The sequence below is a fragment of the Cherax quadricarinatus genome, chromosome 25 (assembly GCF_038502225.1).
Source record: "Cherax quadricarinatus isolate ZL_2023a chromosome 25, ASM3850222v1, whole genome shotgun sequence".
Classification (NCBI taxonomy): domain Eukaryota; kingdom Metazoa; phylum Arthropoda; class Malacostraca; order Decapoda; family Parastacidae; genus Cherax; species Cherax quadricarinatus.
The window spans coordinates 1173133-1196911 of record NC_091316.1 but is presented as its reverse complement, the minus strand read 5'-3'; the positions used below and the strand labels follow the sequence as shown (position 1 = coordinate 1196911).

The window sequence follows — 23779 nt, the reverse complement described above, 5'->3', positions numbered from 1 at the left end:
GTGGTGGTTTGTTTTTCAGATTCCTCTCGGCTGAAATTACAGGTTGATATTCTGGGTGAGGCGAGACTTGTTCACAAGTTGTTAAATAATAATAATCGTGAATCATTCGTCATTCGTTCATCATTCATCATTCATTCATCATTCATTCATCATTCATTCATCATTCATTCATCATTCATTCATCATTCCATCATCATTCCATCATCATTCCATCATCATTCCATCATCATTCATTCATCATTCCATCATCATTCCATCATCATTCATCATTCCATCATCATTCATTCATTCCATCATCATTCATTCATCATTCCATCATCATTCATTCATCATTCCATCATCATTCATCATTCCATCATTCATCATTCATTCATCATTCCATCATTCATCATTCCATCATTCATCATTCCATCATTCATCATTCCATCATTCATCATTCATTCATCATTCCATCATTCATCATTCCATCATTCATCATTCCATCATTCATCATTCCATCGTTCATCATTCCATCGTTCATCATTCCATCGTTCATCATTCCATCGTTCATCATTCCATCGTTCATTCCATCATTCCATCATTCATTCCATCATTCATCATTCCATCATTCATCATTCCATCATTCATCATTCCATCATTCATCATTCCATCATTCATCATTCCATCATTCATCATTCCATCATTCATCATTCCATCGTTCATCATTCCATCGTTCATCATTCCATCATTCATCATTCCATCGTTCATCATTCCATCGTTCATCATTCCATCGTTCATCATTCCATCGTTCATCATTCCATCGTTCATCATTCCATCGTTCATCATTCCATCGTTCATCATTCCATCGTTCATCATTCCATCGTTCATCATTCCATCGTTCATCATTCCATCGTTCATCATTCCATCATTCATTCATCATTCCATCATTCATTCATCATTCCATCATTCATTCCATCATTCCATCATTCATTCCATCATTCATCATTCATTCCATCATTCATCATTCATTCCATCATTCATTCATTCATTCCATCATTCATTCATTCATTCCATCATTCATTCCATCATTCATTCCATCATTCATCATTCATTCCATCATTCATCATTCATTCCATCATTCATTCCATCATTCATTCCATCATTCATTCATTCATTCATTCATTCATTCATTCCATCATTCATCATTTCATCATCGTCGTCGTGTTGTGGGCGGCATCTTGGGGAAGAGTCTAAGGATCACAATGGAATTAAGTCAGACTGCTCGACTTAGGTTGCCCAGTCACTGTATGGCCCATACTAGTTTAGTGTTTCATCCTTAATATAAAACGTTTTATCTACAAGGATGGGGAGGGGGGGGGGCTTGTTGGTGGTAGAGGTCTCTTGATCCAAGGATTATGAACTACTTTGCCCTTCCACGGATCGATCCTTTTTTTTCTTTCTTTTCCCAGGCACTCTAATCCATTTGGTTTTAGCGCTTCCACATTAATAAAATTAACTTTTGAGTGTAGTCACGCTTGTTGAAGCAGTGGCACTGTTGAAGGGAGGTGTCTTGATGCCGGCAAGATGCTCTTGATTCAAGCAACTTCATCTACCCTACTCTTCCTTGCATGCAACCCCCTTTAAAAATTATGGTTATTATACCTGTTTTACTTTATATATGCTCAATAATAACCCTCAAGGAGACAAACAAGATTAATTGGTTTGTATGTTTCGATCCCCTTCTGGGAGCCTTTGCTGTGTTTCTCCACGTGGGTTATTAGCCAACATTGACAATTGTTCATTACACTAATGCACATACATACGAGGTCCCTCATGTCTTGTTTATATATACCGGGTCCCCCCATCTTGCCTTGTTTATATATACGGGGGCCCCCTCTTTAAATATACCGGGTACCTCGTGTCTTGTTTGCTATTGATCAATACCACTCGTTCGTGGTTACAATAATTAAATGTCGCTCGTGAGGCTAGTACACCAAACAGGGATGAGAATGAAATTAGCTTAGAAGCTCCCACACCTCCGTATGCCCTCTGATGGCGGCCCAACAGCTAGCAGTGTGCTGGCTGCACCATTCTTGTAGGGTTGGGTGGTCCTGTGGTTTAAAGCGTCATGTGGTTCTCGCTTACCATAGGCAGGCCAGTACAACATGGGTTCGAATCCTTGGCTAACGCAGTGTTGTTATTGATCAATACCACTCGTTCGTGGTTACAATAATACTAGGTCCATTGAAAGCTTTGAATTTTCTGCATCATACATTTGACGTAATTGCAGAAATTCTATTTATGGGGAAACGCTAAATCCTCATGGGGTCATAACTCCTTAAGAATGGGAGGTTATAGTGAAGACTTGTACATTACAGTAATGTAAGGGTATGCAAAGATAGTGGTCAGTTAAATTTATTTAAAAGATGAAATCAAAAGTTACATGTCGGTACAGTATTTTAATCCTATTCCAACAATTTAAAATAAGTAATTAAAGGCCGTGTTATATTCCTAATTAATACATATTAATGGATTTTTTTTATCCCAGGGTTACAGGCAAACAAAAATCCAAACAGAAAGACTAATATCATGATGAAGATTTATACGAGTTAAAAGGTATACTGATTTAAATACTGAGTAGCCAGCAAGTCATCTCGGAGTGATCTGCCTCATCACCTCACCCATAACTATGGTAAAACATCATAGGCGAAAAAAAACTGAAAATGGGAAATAGGCGTGATATACTGTTGTATCAATTACTTCTCAGATATTTGACATTATGGCCAAATTTGCTATATTTAGTACAAAATGCCGTAGTTAATTTTTTCTACGAAGATTCAGTAATAAAAAACGTGGAAATATAGTTAGTTTAATATGTTTATTATGCACCCCATACCCATCCTGTGGGCGGTAGTCAAAAGATTACAGAGGTACATAATTGGTCCAGGAACTGAACTCCAAAGTTTTGATAGCTGAGCAAGTTAGAGGTAATGAACTCACAATTTACAAAGGTAATGAACTCCAGGTAGGTCTAGTCACAATCATGACAAGTTACAAAGGTATTTACAGATTACAGAGGTACGTAATGGGTCCAGGGACTGGGCCCCCAAAGTTTTGATAGCTGAATTAGGTACAAGGTAATGAACTCACAAGTTACAAAGGTAATGAATCCTGTAAGAATGGTTACTTACGTTTATACATGGCTACAATCATGAACAAATTATAGAGTAATGAGCAATTCACACTTCCACACCCGGTCACAACTGTAATGAGTTATTGGTGCAAATATTGATTGAGACGCACGCACGCACGCACGCACGCACGCACGCACGCACGCACGCACGCACGCACGCACGCACGCACGCACGCACGCACGCACACACACACACACACACACACACACACACACACACACACACACACACACACACACACACACACAGAGTGTAAATAGGGTAAAGATAAGATTTACTCATGTCGACCAACATACAACACTAGCCAGAAGGACCTTTTTTTTTTCTAGTACAAAAGGGTCCATGAAACTTGTTTCTTGATTACATTAGTGCACTGCAACACAGAAGACAGGGATGGCTAACCTGATGATGGCGCATGGGAGCCCCCTCCCCTTTCCCTGATTGTGCGTGATGGCCCCTGCCCTGGTATCACGTTCACCCCTCCACCGTCACCCTCCCACTAGTCCGTCCACAAACTTGATCCAACAATGAAAATGTGTGGGAGTCAAGTGGAGGCTCCTGGGCGAGAATATTGATCACGAAGCTATTACTTGTCTGAGGCGGGATGCCAGCACCAACTGTGTGCTTATTTTGACCCCTCTCCCGCACATACACAAGCGCAGATTTTTTAGGAATCCTGATGTGGGCTTTTTATATAGAAAGTATCAGTAAGTGTTGTACAGGAGCTAGATATTAGGTGCATTACCACCATGCCTGAGGCGGTTCGGTGGACCATATTCTGCCTGTATGCGGCCTCGTCATTCCAGGCTGGTGTATGGCTGCCAGATCTATTCCTCGTGCTTGCTAAATCTTGTCCACCTAGAGACACTGCTTTGGACTGGTGCAATTTGTACTTCCCCTGTAGAGAACGTCTTTACTGAGTCTTGTAAGATTTCCCTGGATCTCCATCATGAGCTGATAATTTCAAGTTAGGCAAACACCTGGCAACCCCATTTATACTGCAGTTTTCGTGGAGGTGAGAGGAAGGAGGAGGAGCCCTTTGCTCGTCATGTGTGGCTTACTGTGCCATTTGCTGTTCAGATTCGGGCTGCTCTTCTGAATTGTGGCCTTGATACGTTTGCCTTCGGACATTGCCTGAGGTACATCTCATAAACAGGGGATGGGGGACCACTAAGTTTACCTGGAGTAGCTTCCAGAGGTCACCGCCCCTGTGGTCCGTCCCCAGATTAGGCCTCCTGGTTGCTGGCCTGATCGATGAAGCTGTTATTGCCCACCGCCTGCAATCCAACGTAATCACCACAACCTGGCTGATTAAGAACTGTTTTGAGGAATCTGTAGAGTTCTTTCTTGAAGATAACTAAGAGTTTGTTGATCCTCCTTATGCATGAAGGGCGTTGAAGAGTCGGTCCCTTTACATGTATCAAGTCCTCTTGTGTACTCGTCGCTTCCCTGCTTTTCATTCGAGGTTTCCTGCATCATCAGTCAAGCCTCTGTGTTCATACGTGAAGTTTTGGTGTGCAGGTTTGGTACCAATCCTTTCAGTATCTTCCAAGTATAGATTACAATGCATCTTTCTCATTTTTATTTAATTAAGGAGTACATTTCTAAGTGTTCCTTCCTTTAAGTGTTCTTAGTAATTTAGTTGCTTGACTTGAGTTTGAGAGCTGTGAAGGTTCTTTGGACATTCTCCAGCCCGGCGATTTCTCCTACCTTGAAGGTCGCCGTTAGAACACAGCAGTAAATAACAAAAAAAGGCACAATACCGTGACTGGAACGATACACAAATAACCCGCACATAGAAGAGGAGCAGTATTTCAGCCTAGAGAAAACGAGTGACCTAGTCATCATTGACTTAGCCCCTTTCGTTTTGAAGGTTCTAGCTATTCATCCGATCATTTTTCTTGCAGATGCGATAACATCTCGTTCCTTGAACGTGTGGTCTGACATAACTACAAGGTCTCTCATATTTAACATAAGTTTGCGAGTGGTTAGTTTTTCTACTCTCTAGCCTGAAATACTGCTGTATACTAACAGCCTCGTTCAAGGCAGGTGAAATAGCAGATCTAGAGAATGTACAGGGAACCTTCACTGCACATATTAGTTCAGTCAAGCACCTTAATTACTGGGAACGTTTGAAGTCCCCTTGACCTGTACTCCCTGGAAAGCAGGCGAAAAAGATAAATCGTAATATATACACCTGGAAAATCGTAACGTGACTGGTCGCAAATCTCCACACAAATCGCTCCCTAAGAAAACAAAAGACTAGGCAGACTGTGCAACATCCCCCAGATGAAAAGCAGGGGTGCCGTGGGTACTATGAGAGAAAATGCAATAAGTGACGGGGGCCCAAGGCTGTTTAACAACCTCCCATCATACATAAGGGGAATTACTAACAGACATCTAGCTGTCTTCAAGAGGGAAATGGACTGCTACCTAAAATTGGTGCCTGACCACTCGGGGTGTGGTTCGTACGTTGGATTGCGTGTGGCCAGCAGTAACAATTTGGTTGATCAGACCCTGATCCAGTGGGAGGCCTGGTGAGAACCGGGCCGCGGGGGCGTTGACCCCCGGTAGATACTCTCTCAATACCTTACACCGATCTTTTTATTACCTCCGTGACGTACACCCTTGTGATGCAGGCTGTTATGGGGTGAGCTGAAGGTAGGCTTATAGCCACCAGGTGGTAGCACAGGTTTACGGGCACAACTTCCCTATCGGTAGTCATTGGAAACGGGTATGGGGTAGGCATACCCAGCTACAGTAGTAACTGAAATTTGATGACCTTGGCTAATTTCTTGGAGAATGATTTTATGCTTCAAAGATGAAGGCATTTACTAACTGGTGAATGAGCGAGAATGGTGTTACGTTTTTGGTTATAGCAGATTATCGCAGTTACTAAACAGGTACAGTGTGTTCACTGTGGAGCCCCACGCAATCCTCGCTGCTCTCGTCTTGATAGCTGGCTTAGTTGCATCTCTATTCTACTGAGATCTACAGTAATCTACTGTTTGCTCTGGCCCACTATGCTTCTAGAAGTCCACCCTGTGGTCCATAAGATCCAAGAGTGGTCCGCCTATTCCCACATGTGGCAGGAGGAAGGAATGTTGGTGTCCCAGGTAGCAAACTGCGAGATGCCAGAGGAAAAAGCTGCAACAACGAGCTTACCCTACAACAGACTTCTGCCTTAGTAACTTCGTGGACCGCATATGTAAAAATGTCGCCGAAAAGTGGAAGCCCCTGTGGATCCTATAGACCAGGGATTCTCAACTTTTCCATCATTAACCCCCTCGGCTTGATGTATTTCTCCGTTTACCCCCTTACTTTCATACAAAAAAAAAATTATCGCCATCATAAAGGGACAGAAATAGCACAAAAATAGCAATATACATTCGTATCTCACGCACAAAAAATAAAGCATTCTTTTCTAAAGAAATAATTACAGTCCATTTCAGTCTGTTTCTGGCCTTTGTCTTCATTGCTACTAAACTTGAGAACCCTGTTACACAAGTATGTAATGACAAAAGGAACAAGCACTTAAAGGCACGCTGAGTAAGGAGTGGAAATGAATCTGCGGGTTTTACCCAAAAATGAACAACCTTTTCAAATTCTTATCTAAGAGTAGCTGAGGATTGAAAATTAGTCGGCTCCTCTATTACTGGATCATCTTTCATTTCTGACAGTTCAGTGGCAAAGTCTTATTATCCATCTCTCTGTTGGAATAATGTCTTTTGAAAAGTAGCCAGTGAAATGATTCTTCAAGATTTTCAAATGTTCTGTGATGTCTTCATTTATCTCGGGTAAGACTCCAGATCTTTCACTAATGACCTCATCCAAGTTTGGAAAATTTGCAAAATTACTTGGGTGAACTCTCCGTGCCCATAAGTCCAGCTTTGTCTTCAGTGTTGTCATCTTTTCACTTGCTTCAATAGTGGTCACCGACTTTCCCCTGGAGTTTGTTGACTTGGTTAAGATGGGTATTGTGTATGGGTAAATATGTCTGAGAGGTACCCCAAACAGGCGATGAACTTCGGATCAGCAAAATCTTCACACAGCTTTGAATTCCGGTCACGAAGACAAATCTCTTCCTCAGTACGGAGCTCAAACACCCGATTTAAAATAAGTCCACGAGAAAGCCACCTCACATCAGTATGCATACTGATATGAGATAAATGAATGGAATGCTCAGAGCCCATCTCATCACAAAAAGCTTTGAACAAACGATGATTCAAAGCTCAGGCCCGAATGATGTTAATAGCCCCAACAACTTTCTGCTAAACAATTTTCAGATTTTCAGGAAGAGTTTTTGCAGCTAATGCATGTCTGTGAAGAATACAGTGTGTTATCACATGGGGGTGCCTTGTACTTCACAAGTGTAGTGAAGCCTGATCTCACTCCCATCATGGCTGCAGTGAAGCCTGATCTCACCCCCATCATGGCTGCAGCTCAGTCAGTACAGATTGAACCAACAATGTCCCATGTGAAATCTTTCTTTTCCAAGAAGTCTTGTATTTTCTACACTATATCAGTAGCCTTTGTGGTTTGTTCGAAAGGTTCACAAAAGAGATTTTTTTTATAGTTCTTTTCCACATATATAACTGACAAAAACAAGGTGTGAAAAATTGGCTACATCACAGGATTCGTCAAGTTGCAAAGAAATTTTTGCTTGGCTAGATTTGATCTGTTCATTAACTTGACAAATATTTTGCGGCATTTCTATAATACGCCGATGAATTGTCATTAGAAATGGGAATGGCTTGAATCTCATGTTTTTTCTTTATTCCCACATGTTCAACCATGTCTAAGGCACAAGGTTTAATCGACTTCTCGGCTATGTCATGAGGTTTCTTTGCCTTTGCTATTCGCATAGTTACATGATAAGAAGCTGCAAGCATTAGTTTCTTTTCAGATACGAAGCCAAGTTTGGGCAGTGGTCCTGCAGCCCGAAACCTAGCTCTCTCTACCTCAAATGTAGCACGGTTATCAGATGCATGGGCAGGATATGTAGCTTCCAGATGCTGTTTCAATATTGAAGGTTTCAGAGACCCATTTCTAAGAACTTCTGAGAACAGCAGACACAGAGGCTTCTCCACAACAATGAATTCAAAGCCATATTGTGCATATGAATCCAGATATGTACGTTTCTTGCACATGACAAAATCTGAAAAGAAATAATTATGAATTAGTCTTGTGATTATCTCGCGTGCGCGCTTACACTCGCACTAGAGAAAGTGCAAAGGTTTGCAACAAGACTGGTCCCAGATCTAAGGGTATGTCCTACGAGGAGAGGTTAAGGGAAATCGACCTGACGACACTGGAGGATAGGAGAGTTAGGGGGAATATGATAATGACATATAAAATGTTGAGAGGTATAGATTAGGTGGATAGATAGGACACAGCAACAAGGGGACACAGTTGGAAGTTAGACACGGATAAATCACAGGGATGTTAGGAAGTATTTCTTCAGCCACAGAGTAGTCAGGAAGTGGAATAGTTTGGGAAGCGATGTAGTGGAGGCAGGATCCGTACATAGCTTTAAGAAGAGGTATGATAAAGATCATGGAGCAGGAAGTGACCCAGTAGCGACCATTGAAGAGGCGGGGCCAGGAGTTATGAATCGACCCCTGCAACCACAACCAGGTGAGCGTGCGCACACTATATCATTATATATATATATATATATATATATATAATATATATGTACGTACAAACGCACTTACATAAATACACTTACATAATTGGTCGCATTGGGAGGTGATCGTTATGCGGGGGTCCACTGTATTATTTTTTGTTGGGTCCCTGGTCATGTCGACGTACAGGGCAATGAACAGGCAGACACTGCTGCGCGGTCAGCAGTACATGACCTACCAATTTCCTATAGAGGTGTTCCATTCCTGGACTATTTTGCTGCAATAGCTACCCACCTTCACGCCCGTTGGCAACAACGTTGGTCAACTCTGCTTGGTAACAAACTTCATTCTATTAAACCGAGCATAGGTTACTGGCCGTCTTCTTGTCATCAATGCCGTGGTTGGGAGACCACTCTCTCCCATCTTCGCATTGGCCACACTCGTCTTACTCACGGGTATCTCATGGAGAGGCACCCTGTACCTCTCTGTGAGCAGTGTCAAGTTCCAGTATCGATTAGCCACCTTCTGTTAGACTGCCCTCTCTATCAACGAGCACGCAGAATTTACCTCCAACGCCGTCTTCGCTCTACTACTCTCTCTTTACCTTCCCTTCTTGCTGATGGACCCTCCTTTAATCCTGACTCTCTCATTGACTTCTTGACAACGACTGATTTACTCAACAAACTCTGATGATACCTTTCGCACTCCCCTCAGCCCTTTCTAGCTCAGTCTCTTGCTGCTCTTTACCCTTTCACCATCCACTGCCCCGCTGTTCTCCGTAACCTATTACTCATCCACCTCCATTTTGCCACCTGATCCCCTCGCTTCCTTCCTGCCCTGCAGCGCTGTATAGCCCTTGTGGCTTAGCGCTTCCTTTTGATTATAATACTGTAGCAGCAGCATCAACACCCACAACTACCTGTAGCAGCAGCATCAACACCCACAACTACCTGTAGCAGCAGCATCAACACCCACAACTACCTGTAGCAGCAGCATCAACACCCACAACTACCTGTAGCAGCAGCATCAACACCCACAACTACCTGTAGCAGCAGCATCAACACCCACAACTACCTGTAGCAGCAGCATCAACACCCACAACTACCTGTAGCAGCAGCATCAACACCCACAACTACCTGTAGCAGCAGCATCAACACCCACAACTACCTGTAGCAGCAGCATCAACACCCACAACTACCTGTAGCAGCAGCATCAACACACACAACTACCTGTAGCAGCAGCATCAACACACACAACTACCTGTAGCAGCAGCATCAACACACACAACTACCTGTAGCAGCAGCATCATCAACTCCCACAACTACCTGTAGCAGCAGCATCAACACCCACAACTACCTGTAGCAGCAGCATCAACACCCACAACTACCTGTAGCAGCAGCATCAACACACACAACCACCTGTAGTAGCATCATCATCAACACCCACAACCACCTGTAGTAGCAGCAGCATCAACACACAACCACCTGTAGTAGCAGCAGCAGCAGCAGCATCAACACCCACAACCACCTGTTGTAGCAGCAGCATCAACACACACAACCACCTGTAGTAGCAGCAGCAGCAGCATCAACACCCACAACCACCTGTAGTAGTAGTAGGAGCAGCATCAACACCCACAACCACCTGTAGTAGCAGCAGCATCAACACCCACAACCACCTGTAGTAGCAGCATCAATACCCACAACCACCTGTAGTAGCTGCAGCAGCATCATCAGCACCCACAACCACCTGTAGCAGCAGCATCAACACCCACTACTACCTGTAGCAGCAGCAGCAGCATCATCAACACCCACAACCACCTGTAGTAGCAGCAGCAGCATCAATACCCACAACCACCTGTAGTAGCAGCAGCAGCATCAATACCCACAACCACCTGTAGTAGCTGCAGCAGCATCATCAGCACCCACAACCACCTGTAGCAGCAGCATCAACACCCTCAACCACCTGTAGTAGCAGCAGCAGCAGCATCAACACCCACAACCACCTGTAGTAGCAGCAGCAGCATCAACACCCACAACCACCTGTAGTAGCAGCAGCAGCATCAACACCCACAACCACCTGTAGTAGCAGGAGCAGCATCAACACCCACAACCACCTGTAGTAGCAGCAGCATCAACACCCGCAACCACCTGTAGTAGCAGCAGCAGCATCAACACCCACAACCACCTGTAGTAGTAGTAGCAGCAGCAGCATCATCATTGTTACGACTTAATCTTCACCGTAACAATAGGGGCACAAATAACTCCATTTTTTGTTAGTTTTATTTTATTACCAATCGTTTAGCTTCATTGGTATTTGGTTAGTGAATTAAAATAACCACAAGCAATTATAAATGAAATACTATACAGCAAGAAACCCAATCTTACGTTCAAATTCTCATTAACAGAGTATGATACAATAATTTCAATTAATAATCTACTAATCTCACCATTTAACTCTTTTAGAAAGGTCTAGGGTAACGAAATAGTTATCTTTCATAAGTGACATGAATTACCATACTTCAGGAAACTAATGGCAAAGGCAAGACAATAGACTTGGTATAAAGTTTTAGTTTAAGCTAGAAGCTTTGGGTTGAAGACCCGTACCGAGTCAGAGCTAGGAGCTGACTGACTCACTCAACTACTCCATAGTATGACTTCAGCTCTGCCAGAAGGCGACGCGTGGCGTCAATTCTAGAACCACCAATTGGTCACTACAGTAGTGGTTACACATTCGTAATACCTAACCTAATAATAATATAATATAATACAATGAGAGTACTGTTGATGATTCATACTGTACCCGATAATAATATATAGTCGAACCTGCTTTATCTAGCTAGTAATAAAGTGGTTTGCGATATATTATTACAGAACTTACTTTAACCAGGCCTTTTATTTTTGTATATAATGGAGTGAAGTAGGGGCGCGTAACAATAGACACTCACAACCACCTGCAGCAGCAGCATCAACACCAACAACCACCTGTAGTAGCAGCATCATCAACACCCACAACCGCCTGTAGTAGCAGCATCATCAACACCCACAACCGCCTGTAGTAGCAGCATCATCAACACCCACAACCGCCTGTAGTAGCAGCATCATCAACACCCACAACCACCTGTAGTAGCAGCATCATCAACACCCACAACCACCTGCAGCAGCAGCATCATCATCAACACCCACAACCACCTGTAGTAGCAGCATCATCATCAACACCCACAACCGCCTGTAGTAGCAGCATCATCAACACCCACAACCGCCTGTAGTAGCAGCATCATCAACACCCACAACCGCCTGTAGTAGCAGCATCATCAACACCCACAACCGCCTGTAGTAGCAGCATCATCAACACCCACAACCACCTGCAGCAGCAGCATCATCATCAACACCCACAACCGCCTGTAGTAGCAGCATCATCATCAACACCCACAACTACCTGTAGCAGCATCATCATCAACACCCACAACCGCCTGTAGTAGCAGCATCATCAACACCCACAACCACCTGTAGTAGCAGCATCATCAACACCCACAACCACCTGTAGTAGCAGCATCATCATCAACACCCACAACCGCCTGTAGTAGCAGCATCATCATCAACACCCACAACCACCTGTAGTAGCAGCATCATCATCAACACCCACAACCACCTGTAGTAGCAGCATCATCATCAACACCCACAACCGCCTGTAGTAGCAGCATCATCATCAACACCCACAACCACCTGTAGTAGCAGCATCATCATCAACACCCACAACCACCTGTAGTAGCAGCATCATCATCAACACCCACAACCGCCTGTAGTAGCAGCATCATCATCAACACCCACAACCGCCTGTAGTAGCAGCATCATCATCAACACCCACAACCACCTGTAGTAGCAGCATCATCAACACCCACAACCACCTGTAGTAGCAGCATCATCAACACCCACAACCGCCTGTAGTAGCAGCATCATCAACACCCACAACCACCTGTAGTAGCAGCATCATCAACACCCACAACCACCTGTAGTAGCAGCATCATCAACACCCACAACCACCTGTAGTAGCAGCATCATCAACACCCACAACCACCTGTAGTAGCAGCATCATCAACACCCACAACCACCTGTAGTAGCAGCATCATCAACACCCACAACCACCTGTAGTAGCAGCATCATCAACACCCACAACCACCTGTAGTAGCAGCATCATCAACACCCACAACCACCTGTAGTAGCAGCATCATCAACACCCACAACCACCTGTAGTAGCAGCATCATCAACACCCACAACCACCTGTAGTAGCAGCATCATCAACACCCACAACCACCTGTAGTAGCAGCATCATCATCAACACCCACAACCGCCTGTAGTAGCAGCATCATCAACACCCACAACCACCTGTAGTAGCAGCATCATCAACACCCACAACCACCTGTAGCAGCATCATCAACACCCACAACCACCTGTAGTAGCAGCATCATCATCAACACCCACAACCACCTGTAGTAGCAGCATCATCATCAACACCCACAACCACCTGTAGCAGCATCATCAACACCCACAACCACCTGTAGTAGCAGCATCATCATCAACACCCACAACCACCTGTAGTAGCAGCATCATCATCAACACCCACAACCACCTGTAGTAGCAGCATCATCATCAACACCCACAACCACCTGTAGTAGCAGCATCATCATCAACACCCACAACCACCTGTAGTAGCAGCATCATCATCAACACCCACAACCACCTGTAGCAGCATCATCAACACCCACAACCACCTGTAGTAGCAGCATCATCATCAACACCCACAACCACCTGTAGCAGCATCATCAACACCCACAACCGCCTGTAGTAGCAGCATCATCATCAACACCCACAACCACCTGTAGTAGCAGCATCATCATCATCACCCACAACCACCTGTAGTAGCAGCATCATCAACACCCACAACCACCTGTAGCAGCATCATCAACACCCACAACCGCCTGTAGTAGCAGCATCATCAACACCCACAACCGCCTGTAGTAGCAGCATCATCATCAACACCCACAACCACCTGTAGTAGCAGCATCATCAACACCCACAACCACCTGTAGTAGCAGCATCATCATCATCACCCACAACCACCTGTAGTAGCAGCATCATCAACACCCACAACCACCTGTAGTAGCAGCATCATCATCAACACCCACAACCACCTGTAGTAGCAGCATCATCATCATCACCCACAACCACCTGTAGTAGCAGCATCATCAACACCCACAACCACCTGTAGTAGCAGCATCATCATCAACACCCACAACCACCTGTAGCAGCATCATCAACACCCACAACCACCTGTAGTAGCAGCATCATCATCAACACCCACAACCACCTGTAGCAGCATCATCAACACCCACAACCGCCTGTAGTAGCAGCATCATCAACACCCACAACCACCTGTAGTAGCAGCATCATCATCAACACCCACAACCACCTGTAGTAGCAGCATCATCAACACCCACAACCACCTGTAGCAGCATCATCATCAACACCCACAACCACCTGTAGTAGCAGCATCATCAACACCCACAACCACCTGTAGCAGCATCATCATCAACACCCACAACCACCTGTAGTAGCAGCATCATCATCAACACCCACAACCACCTGTAGTAGCAGCATCATCAACACCCACAACCACCTGTAGTAGCAGCATCATCATCAACACCCACAACCACCTGTAGTAGCATCATCATCATCAACACCCACAACCACCTGTAGTAGCAGCATCATCATCAACACCCACAACCACCTGTAGTAGCATCATCATCATCAACACCCACAACCACCTGTAGCAGCATCATCATCAACACCCACAACCACCTGTAGTAGCAGCATCATCATCAACACCCACAACCACCTGTAGTAGCAGCATCATCAACACCCACAACCACCTGTAGTAGCAGCATCATCATCAACACCCACAACCACCTGTAGCAGCATCATCAACACCCACAACCGCCTGTAGTAGCAGCATCATCATCAACACCCACAACCACCTGTAGTAGCAGCATCATCATCAACACCCACAACCACCTGTAGTAGCAGCATCATCAACACCCACAACCACCTGTAGTAGCAGCATCATCAACACCCACAACCACCTGTAGTAGCAGCATCATCAACACCCACAACCACCTGTAGTAGCAGCATCATCATCACCCACAACCACCTGTAGTAGCATCATCATCATCAACACCCACAACCACCTGTAGCAGCATCATCAACACCCACAACCACCTGTAGTAGCAGCATCATCATCAACACCCACAACCACCTGTAGCAGCATCATCAACACCCACAACCACCTGTAGTAGCAGCATCATCATCAACACCCACAACCACCTGTAGTAGCAGCATCATCATCAACACCCACAACCACCTGTAGTAGCAGCATCATCAACACCCACAACCACCTGTAGTAGCAGCATCATCATCATCACCCACAACCACCTGTAGTAGCATCATCATCATCAACACCCACAACCACCTGTAGTAGCAGCATCATCATCATCACCCACAACCACCTGTAGTAGCAGCATCATCATCAACACCCACAACCACCTGTAGTAGCAGCATCATCAACACCCACAACCACCTGTAGTAGCAGCATCATCATCATCACCCACAACCACCTGTAGTAGCATCATCATCATCACCCACAACCACCTGTAGTAGCATCATCATCAACACCCACAACCGCCTGTAGTAGCAGCATCATCAACACCCACAACCACCTGTAGTAGCATCATCATCATCACCCACAACCACCTGTAGTAGCAGCATCATCATCAACACCCACAACCACCTGTAGTAGCAGCATCATCATCATCACCCACAACCACCTGTAGTAGCAGCATCATCAACACCCACAACCACCTGTAGTAGCAGCATCATCATCAACACCCACAACCACCTGTAGTAGCAGCATCATCATCAACACCCACAACCACCTGTAGTAGCAGCATCATCATCAACACCCACAACCGCCTGTAGTAGCAGCATCATCATCAACACCCACAACCACCTGTAGTAGCAGCATCATCAACACCCACAACCACCTGTAGTAGCAGCATCATCATCAACACCCACAACCGCCTGTAGTAGCAGCATCATCAACACCCACAACCACCTGTAGTAGCAGCATCATCAACACCCACAACCACCTGTAGTAGCAGCATCATCAACACCCACAACCACCTGTAGTAGCAGCATCATCATCAACACCCACAACCGCCTGTAGTAGCAGCATCATCATCAACACCCACAACCACCTGTAGTAGCAGCATCATCAACACCCACAACCACCTGTAGTAGCAGCATCATCATCATCACCCACAACCACCTGTAGTAGCAGCATCATCATCATCACCCACAACCGCCTGTAGTAGCAGCATCATCATCAACACCCACAACCACCTGTAGTAGCAGCATCATCATCATCACCCACAACCGCCTGTAGTAGCAGCATCATCAACACCCACAACCACCTGTAGTAGCAGCATCATCATCATCACCCACAACCACCTGTAGTAGCAGCATCATCATCAACACCCACAACCACCTGTAGTAGCAGCATCATCAACACCCACAACCACCTGTAGTAGCAGCATCATCAACACCCACAACCACCTGTAGTAGCAGCATCATCATCAACACCCACAACCACCTGTAGTAGCAGCATCATCAACACCCACAACCACCTGTAGTAGCAGCATCATCAACACCCACAACCACCTGTAGTAGCAGCATCATCATCATCACCCACAACCACCTGTAGTAGCAGCATCATCATCAACACCCACAACCACCTGTAGTAGCAGCATCATCAACACCCACAACCGCCTGTAGTAGCAGCATCATCATCAACACCCACAACCACCTGTAGTAGCAGCATCATCAACACCCACAACCACCTGTAGTAGCAGCATCATCATCATCACCCACAACCACCTGTAGTAGCAGCATCATCATCATCACCCACAACCACCTGTAGTAGCAGCATCATCATCAACACCCACAACCACCTGTAGTAGCAGCATCATCAACACCCACAACCACCTGTAGTAGCATCATCATCATCAACACCCACAACCACCTGTAGTAGCAGCATCATCAACACCCACAACCACCTGTAGTAGCAGCATCATCAACACCCACAACCGCCTGTAGTAGCAGCATCATCATCAACACCCACAACCGCCTGTAGTAGCAGCATCATCAACACCCACAACCACCTGTAGTAGCATCATCATCATCAACACCCACAACCACCTGTAGTAGCAGCATCATCATCATCACCCACAACCGCCTGTAGTAGCAGCATCATCATCAACACCCACAACCACCTGTAGCAGCATCATCAACACCCACAACCACCTGTAGTAGCAGCATCATCATCATCAACACCCACAACCACCTGTAGTAGCAGCATCATCATCAACACCCACAACCACCTGTAGTAGCATCATCATCATCAACACCCACAACCACCTGTAGTAGCAGCATCATCATCATCAACACCCACAACCACCTGTAGTAGCAGCATCATCATCAACACCCACAACCACCTGTAGTAGCAGCATCATCATCATCAACACCCACAACCACCTGTAGTAGCAGCATCATCATCATCAACACCCACAACCACCTGTAGTAGCAGCATCATCATCATCAACACCCACAACCACCTGTAGTAGCAGCATCATCATCAACACCCACAACCACCTGTAGTAGCATCATCATCATCATCACCCACAACCACCTGTAGTAGCAGCATCATCAACACCCACAACCACCTGTAGTAGCAGCATCATCATCATCAACACCCACAACCACCTGTAGTAGCATCATCATCATCAACACCCACAACCACCTGTAGTAGCAGCATCATCATCATCAACACCCACAACCACCTGTAGTAGCAGCATCATCATCAACACCCACAACCACCTGTAGTAGCAGCATCATCATCAACACCCACAACCACCTGTAGTAGCAGCATCATCATCAACACCCACAACCACCTGTAGTAGCAGCATCATCATCATCACCCACAACCACCTGTAGTAGCATCATCATCATCAACACCCACAACCACCTGTAGTAGCATCATCATCATCAACACCCACAACCACCTGTAGTAGCAGCATCATCATCATCACCCACAACCGCCTGTAGTAGCATCATCATCATCAACACCCACAACCACCTGTAGTAGCAGCATCATCATCAACACCCACAACCACCTGTAGTAGCAGCATCATCATCATCACCCACAACCGCCTGTAGTAGCAGCATCATCATCAACACCCACAACCACCTGTAGTAGCAGCATCATCATCATCACCCACAACCGCCTGTAGTAGCAGCAGCATCATCAACACCCACAACCACCTGTAGTAGCAGCATCATCATCATCACCCACAACCACCTGTAGTAGCAGCAGCATCATCAACACCCACAACCACCTGTAGTAGCAGCATCATCATCATCACCCACAACCACCTGTAGTAGCAGCATCATCAACACCCACAACCACCTGTAGTAGCAGCATCATCATCATCACCCACAACCACCTGTAGTAGCAGCATCATCAACACCCACAACCGCCTGTAGTAGCAGCAGCATCATCAACACCCACAACCACCTGTAGTAGCAGCATCATCAACACCCACAACCGCCTGTAGTAGCAGCAGCATCATCAACACCCACAACCACCTGTAGTAGCAGCATCATCATCAACACCCACAACCACCTGTAGTAGCAGCATCATCAACACCCACAACCACCTGTAGTAGCAGCATCATCAACACCCACAACCACCTGTAGTAGCAGCATCATCAACACCCACAACCACCTGTAGTAGCAGCATCATCATCATCACCCACAACCACCTGTAGTAGCAGCATCATCATCAACACCCACAACCACCTGTAGTAGCAGCATCATCATCATCACCCACAACCGCCTGTAGTAGCAGCATCATCATCATCACCCACAACCACCTGTAGTAGCAGCATCATCATCATCACCCACAACCGCCTGTAGTAGCAGCATCATCATCATCACCCACAACCACCTGTAGTAGCAGCATCATCATCATCACCCACAACCGCCTGTAGTAGCAGCATCATCATCATCACCCACAACCACCTGTAGTAGCAGCATCATCAACACCCACAACCGCCTGTAGTAGCAGCATCATCATCAACACCCACAACCGCCTGTAGTAGCAGCATCATCATCATCACCCACAACCGCCTGTAGTAGCAGCATCATCATCATCACCCACAACCACCTGTAGTAGCAGCATCATCATCAACACCCACAACCGCCTGTAGTAGCAGCATCATCAACACCCACAACCACCTGTAGTAGCAGCATCATCATCATCACCCACAACCACCTGTAGTAGCAGCATCATCATCAACACCCACAACCACCTGTAGTAGCAGCATCATCAACACCCACAACCACCTGTAGTAGCAGCATCATCATCATCACCCACAACCACCTGTAGTAGCAGCATCATCAACACCCACAACCACCTGTAGTAGCAGCATCATCATCATCACCCACAACCACCTGTAGTAGCAGCATCATCATCATCACCCACAACCACCTGTAGTAGCAGCATCATCAACACCCACAACCACCTGTAGTAGCAGCATCATCAACACCCACAACCACCTGTAGTAGCAGCATCATCATCATCACCCACAACCACCTGTAGTAGCAGCATCATCAACACCCACAACCACCTGTAGTAGCAGCATCATCAACACCCACAACCACCTGTAGTAGCAGCATCATCAACACCCACAACCACCTGTAGTAGCAGCATCATCATCACCCACAACCACCTGTAGTAGCATCATCATCATCAACACCCACAACCACCTGTAGCAGCATCATCAACACCCACAACCACCTGTAGTAGCAGCATCATCATCAACACCCACAACCACCTGTAGTAGCAGCATCAACACCCACAACCACCTGTAGTAGCAGCATCATCATCATCACCCACAACCACCTGTAGTAGCAGCATCATCATCACCCACAACCACCTGTAGTAGCATCATCATCATCAACACCCACAACCACCTGTAGCAGCATCATCAACACCCACAACCACCTGTAGTAGCAGCATCATCATCAACACCCACAACCACCTGTAGTAGCAGCATCATCAACACCCACAACCACCTGTAGTAGCAGCATCATCAACACCCACAACCACCTGTAGTAGCAGCATCATCATCATCACCCACAACCACCTGTAGTAGCAGCATCATCATCAACACCCACAACCACCTGTAGTAGCAGCATCATCATCAACACCCACAACCACCTGTAGTAGCAGCATCATCATCAACACCCACAACCACCTGTAGTAGCAGCATCATCATCAACACCCACAACCGCCTGTAGTAGCAGCATCATCATCATCACCCACAACCGCCTGTAGTAGCAGCATCATCAACACCCACAACCACCTGTAGTAGCAGCATCATCATCAACACCCACAACCGCCTGTAGTAGCAGCATCATCATCAACACCCACAACCACCTGTAGTAGCAGCATCATCATCAACACCCACAACCACCTGTAGTAGCAGCATCATCATCAACACCCACAACCGCCTGTAGTAGCAGCATCATCATCATCACCCACAACCGCCTGTAGTAGCAGCATCATCAACACCCACAACCACCTGTAGTAGCAGCATCATCATCAACACCCACAACCACCTGTAGTAGCAGCATCATCATCGACACCCACAACCACCTGTAGTAGCAGCATCATCAACACCCACAACCACCTGTAGTAGCAGCATCATCATCAACACCCACAACCACCTGTAGTAGCAGCATCATCAACACCCACAACCACCTGTAGTAGCAGCAGCATCAACACCCACAACCGCCTGTAGTAGCAGCATCATCATCAACACCCACAACCACCTGTAGTAGCAGCATCATCAACACCCACAACCGCCTGTAGTAGCAGCATCATCAACACCCACAACCGCCTGTAGTAGCAGCATCATCATCAACACCCACAACCACCTGTAGTAGCAGCATCATCATCAACACCCACAACCACCTGTAGTAGCAGCATCATCAACACCCACAACCACCTGTAGTAGCAGCAGCAGCATCAACACCCACAACCACCTGCAGCAGGAGCAGCAGCAACAGCAACCGCAACCACCTGTAGTAGTAGCAGCAGCAGCAACAACACCCACAACCACCTGCAGCAGAAGCAGCAGCAACAGCAACACCCACAACCACCTGTAGTAGCAGCAGCATCAACACCCACAACCACCTGCAGCAGGAGCAGCAGCAACAGCAACCGCAACCACCTGTAGTAGTAGCAGCAGCAGCAACAACACCCACAACCACCTGCAGCAGAAGCAGCAGCAACAGCAACACCCACAACCACCTGTAGTAGCAGCAGCATCAACACCCACAACCACCTGCAGCAGGAGCAACAGCAACCGCAACCACCTGTAGCAGCAGCAGCAGCAACACCCACAACCACCTGCAGCAGAAGCAGCAGCAACAGCAACACCCACAACCACCTGTAGTAGCAGCAGCAACAACAACCGCAACCACCTGTAGTAGCAGCAGCAGCAGTAACAGCACCCACAACCACCTGTAGCAGCAGCAGCAATAACAGCACCCACAACCACCTGTAGTAGCAGCAGCAGCAGCAGCGCCAACAACCCCCAATAGCAGAAGTAGCAACAACACCCACAACCACCTGTAGTAGTAGCAACAACACCCACAACCACCTGTAGTAGTAGCAACAACACCCACAACCACCTGTTGTAGTAGCAGCAGCAGCAACAACCACAACCACCTGTAGCAGCAGCAGCAGCAACAACCACAACCACCTGTAGTAATAGCAGCAACAACCACAACCACCTGTAGTAATAGCAGCAACAACCACAACCACCTGTAGTAATAGCAACAACCACAACCACCTGTAGTAATAGCAGCAACCACAACCACCTGTAGTAATAGCAGCAACCACAACCACCTGTAGTAATAGCAGCAACCACAACCACCTGTAGTAATAGCAGCAACCACAACCACCTGTAGTAATAGCAGCAACCACAACCTCCTGTAGTAATAGCAGCAACCACAACCACCTGTAGTAATAGCAGCAACCACAACCACCTGTAGTAATAGCAGCAACCACAACCACCTGTAGTAATAGCAGCAACCACAACCACCTGTAGTAATAGCAGCAACCACAACCACCTGTAGTAATAGCAGCAACCACAACCACCTGTAGTAATAGCAGCAACCACAACCACCTGTAGTAATAGCAGCAACCACAACCACCTGTAGTAATAGCAGCAACCACAACCACCTGTAGTAATAGCAGCAACCACAACCACCTGTAGTAATAGCAGCAACCACAACCACCTGTAGTAATAGCAGCAACCACAACCACCTGTAGTAATAGCAGCAACCACAACCACCTGTAGTAATAGCAGCAACCACAACCACCTGTAGTAATAGCAGCAACCACAACCACCTGTAGTAATAGCAGCAACCACAACCACCTGTAGTAATAGCAGCAACCACAACCACCTGTAGTAATAGCAGCAACCACAACCACCTGTAGTAATAGCAGCAACCACAACCACCTGTAGTAATAGCAGCAACCACAACCACCTGTAGTAATAGCAACAACCACAACCACCTGTAGTAATAGCAACAACCACAACCACCTGTAGTAATAGCAACAACCACAACCACCTGTAGTAATAGCAACCACCACAACCACCTGTAGTAATAGCAACCACCACAACCACCTGTAGTAATAGCAACCACCTGTAGTAATAGCAACCACCACAACCACCTGTAGTAGCAGCAGCAGCAACAACAAAACCCATAACCGCCTGTAGTAGTAGCAGCAGCAGCAGCAACAAAACCCATAACCGCCTGTAGTAGTAGCAGCAGCAGCAGCAACAACACAACCCACAACCGCCTGTAGTAGTAGCAGCAGCAGCAACAACAACACCCACAACCACCTGTAGTAGTAGCAGCAGCAACCCCCACAACCACCTGTAGCAGCAGCAACCCCCACAACCACCTGTAGTAGCAGCTGCAGCAGCAACAACACCCACAACCACCTGTACTAGCAGCAGCAGCGGCAACAACACCCACACCCACAACCACCTGCAGCAGCACCCACAACCACACAACCCAGGGCAACATGGGTTTAGAGCAGGTCGCTCCTGTCTGTCTCAACTACTGGATATCTACAAGGTCCTAGATGCACTAAAAACAAAAGGAATGCAGATGTAATACACAGACTTTGCAGAAGCCTTCGACAAGTGTGACCATGGCGTAATAGCGCACAAAATGCGTGCTAAAGGAATAACAGGAAAAGTTGGTAGATGGATCTAGAATTTCCTCACAAAGAGTAGTAGTCAACAGAGTAAATTCTGAGGCGGCTACGGTGAAAAGCTGTTTCGCAAGGCACAGTACTCGCTCCCATCTTGGTACTCATCCTCATATCTGACAGACAAGGATGTAAGCCACAGCACCGTGTCTTCCTTTGCAGATGACACCCGAATCTGCATGACAGTGTCTTCCATTGCAGACACTGCAAGACTCCAGGCGGTCATCAACCAAATCTTTCAGTGGGCTGCAGAAAACAATATGAAGTTCAACGATGAGAAATTTCAATTTGATATGGTAAACGTGAGGAAATTAAAACTTCATCAGAGTATAAAACAAATTCCAACCACACAAGAGAGCGAAAAACTTAACATCAAAGACCTGGGAGTGAGCATGTCGGAGGATCTCACCTTCAAGGACCACAACATTGTATCAATCGCATCTGCTAGAAAAGTGACAGGATGGATAATGAGAACCTTCAAAACTAGGGATGCCAAGCCCATGATGACACTCTTCAGG

At 46.3% G+C, this 23779-nt stretch overlaps 1 protein-coding gene across 1 annotated transcript in view; it reads left to right on the top strand.

Moving 5' to 3' along the window:
- LOC128690076 (uncharacterized) overlaps window positions 1–23779 on the top strand; it is a 99665-nt gene that overhangs the window by 58740 nt on the left and 17146 nt on the right. The window lies entirely within an intron of this gene.